Source organism: Aegilops tauschii, chromosome 6, assembly GCF_002575655.3.
Source record: "Aegilops tauschii subsp. strangulata cultivar AL8/78 chromosome 6, Aet v6.0, whole genome shotgun sequence".
NCBI lineage: Eukaryota > Viridiplantae > Streptophyta > Magnoliopsida > Poales > Poaceae > Aegilops > Aegilops tauschii.
In genome coordinates this window covers 372,251,441-372,255,003 of record NC_053040.3, presented here as the reverse complement: position 1 = coordinate 372,255,003, position 3,563 = coordinate 372,251,441, and positions in this window count along the sequence as shown.

Sequence of the window (3,563 nt, the reverse complement as noted above, 5' to 3'; positions counted from 1 at the left end):
ACCGGTCTCATGAACGTGGTCATGTAAGGTTGGTCTGGGCCGCTTCATCCAACAATACCGCCGAATCAAAATAAGATGTTGGTGGTAAGCAGTATGACTATCATCGCCCACAACTCTTTGTGTTCTACTCGTGCATATCATCTATGCATAGACCTGACTCAGCTGCCACAGTTGGGAACGTAGCATGCAATTTCGAAAAAATTCCTACGCTCACGCAAGATCTATCTAGGAGATGCATAGTAACGAGAGGGGGAGAGTGTGTCCATGTACCCTCGTAGACCAAAAGCGGAAGCGTTTGACAACGCGGTTGATGTAGTCAAACTTCTTCTCGTTTCGACTGATCAAGCACCGAACGTACGGCACCTCCGAGTTCTGCACACGTTCAGCTCGATGACGTCCCTCGAACTCTTGATCCAGCAAAGTGTCGAGGGAGAGTTCCGTCAGCAGGACGGCATGGTGATGGTGATGGTGAAGTGATCCGCGCAGGGCTTCGCCTAAGCACTACGTCAATATGACCGAAGGAGTAAACTATGGAGGGGGCGCCGCACACGGCTAACAATGTTTGTTATGTGTTCTAGCGTTGCCCCCCACATATATATAGGTTGGAGGGGAGGAGAGGCAGCCAAGGGGGCACCCCAAGTAGGAGGAATCCTACTTGGGCACCTCCCAATTCAGCCTCCCCCCTTTCCCGTTCCTATTCGGAGTAGGAAGGGAAGGGGGGATCCTATTCCCTTTTTCCTATCCTCCTTCCCCTTTCCTTCTCCAATTTGGCCAGCCCATATGGGGAGGGGGCACACCAGCCCCTCTGTGGCTGGTGTGTTTCCCCTCTTGGCCCATAAGGCCCATATCTTTTGCCGGGGGTACCCGGAACCCCTTCCGGTGACCCCATACGTACCCGGTACCCCCGGAACACTTCCGGTGTCCGAATACTATCGTCCTATATATGAATCTTTACCTCTCGACTATTTCGAGACTCCTCGTCATGTCCGTGATCTCATCCGGGACTCCGAACAACATTCGGTCACCAAATCACATAACTCATATAATACAAAATCGTCATCGAACGTTAAGCGTGCGGACCCTACGGGTTCGAGAACTATGTAGATATGACCGAGACACTTCTCCGGTCAATAACCAACAGCAGAACCTGGATGCTCATATTGGTTCCCACATATTCTAAGAAGATCTTTATCGGTCGTACCGTAATGACAACATACGTTATTCCCTTTGTCATCGGTATGTTACTTGCCCGAGATTCGATCGTCGGTATCTTCATACCTAGTTCAATCTCGTTACTGGCAACTCTCTTTACTCGTTCCTTAATGCATCATCCCGCAACTAACTCATTTGTCACATTGCTTGCAAGGCTTATTATGATGTGCATTACCGAGAGGGCCCAGAGATACCTCTCCGATACTCGGAGTGACAAATCATAATATCGATCTATGCCAACCCAACAAACACCTTCGGAGATACCTGTAGAGCATCTTTATAATCACGCAGTTACGCTGTGACATTTGATAGCACACAAGTGTTGGGGAACGCGGTAATTTCAAAAAAAATTGCCAACGATCACGCAAGATCTATCTATGTGATGCATAGCAACGAGCGGGGAGAGTGTGTCCACGTACCCTCATAGACCAAAAGCGGAAGCGTTATATCAACGCGGTTGATGTAGTCGTACATCTTCACGATCCGACCGATCCTAGCACTGAACGTACGGCGCCTCCGTGTTCAGCACACGTTCAGCTCGATGACGTCCCTCGTACTCTTGATCCAGTTGAGGCTGAGGGAGAGTTCCGTCAGCACAATGGCGTGGCGACGGTGATGATGAAGTTACCCGCGCAGGGCTTCGCCTAAGCACTACGACGATATGATCGAGGTGTGTAACTGTGGAGGGGGGCACCGCACACGTCTAAGAGATTGTCTGTTGTGCCTTTGGGGTGTCTCCTGCCCACGTATATAAAGGAGGGAGGAGGAGGAGGCCGGCCCTAGAGGGGGCGCGCCAAGTGTGGGGAGTCCTACTAGGACTCCCAAGTCCTAGTAGGATTCCCCTTTTCCTTTCCGGAGTAGGAGAGAAGAAAGAGGGAAAGAGAGAGGGAGTAGGAAAGGGCAGGGGGCGCCTCCCCCTTTCCCCTAGTCCAATTCGGACCCATGGGGGGCGCGCGCCTCCTTCCCTTTGGCCTGCCTCCTCTATTCCCGTATGGCCCAATAAGGCCCAATACTTCTCCCGGCAAATTCCCGTAACTCTCCGGTAAAATACCCGAATCACTCGGAACCTTTCCGATGTCCGAATATAGCCTTCCAGTATATCGATCTTTACCTCTCAACCATTTCGAGACTCCTCGTCATGTACCCGATGTCATCTGGGACTCCAAACAAACTTTGGTCATCAAATCACATAACTCATAATACAAATCATCATCGAATGTTAAGCGTGCGGACCCTACGGGTTCGAGAACTATGTAGACATGAACAGGACACATCTCCGGTCAATAACCAATAGCGGAACCTGGATGCTCATATTGGCTCTTACATATTCTACGAAGATTTTTATCAGTCAAACCGCATAACAACATACGTTGTTCCCTTTGTCATCGGTATGTTACTTGCCCGAGATTCGATCGCCGGTATCCTCATACCTGGTTCAATATCGTTACCGGCAAGTTTCTTTACTCGTTCCGTAATGCATCATCCCGCAACTAACTCATTAGTCACAATGCTTGCAAGGCTTATAGTGATGTGCATTACCGAGAGGGCCCAGAGATACCTCTCCGATACACGGAGTGACAAATCCTAATCTCGATCTATGCCAACTCAACAAACACGATCGGAGACACCTGTAGAGCATCTTTATAATCACCCAATTATGTTGTGACGTTTGATAGCACACAAGGTGTTCCTCCGGTATTCAGGAGTTGCATAATCTCATAGTCTGAGGAACATGTATAAGTCATGAAGAAAGTAGTAGCAATGAAACTGTAATGATCATAATGCTAAGCTAATGAATGGGTCTTGTCCATTACATCATTCTCCTAATGATGTGATCCCGTTCATCAAATGACAACACATGTATATGGTTAGGAAACATAACCATCTTTGATAAACGAGCTAGTCAAGTAGAGGCATACTAGGGACACTTTGTTTTGTCTATGTATTCACACATGTACTAAGTTTCTGGTTAATAGAATTCTAGCATGAATAATAAACATTTATCATGAAATAAGGAAATAAATAATAACTTTATTATTGCCTCTAGGGCATATTTCCTTCAGTCTCCCACTTGCACGAGAGTCAATAATCTAGTTCACATCGCCATGTGATTTAACACCAATAGTTCACATCACAATGTGATTAACACCCATAGTTCGCATCGCCATGTGACCAACACTCAAAGGGTTTACTAGAGTCAATAATCTTAGTTCACATCGCCATGTGATTAATGAAGGAAATATGCCCTAGAGGAAATAATAAAGTTATTATTTATTTCCTTATATCATGATAAATGTTTATTATTCATGCTAGAATTGTATTAACCGGAAACATGATACATGTGTGAATAC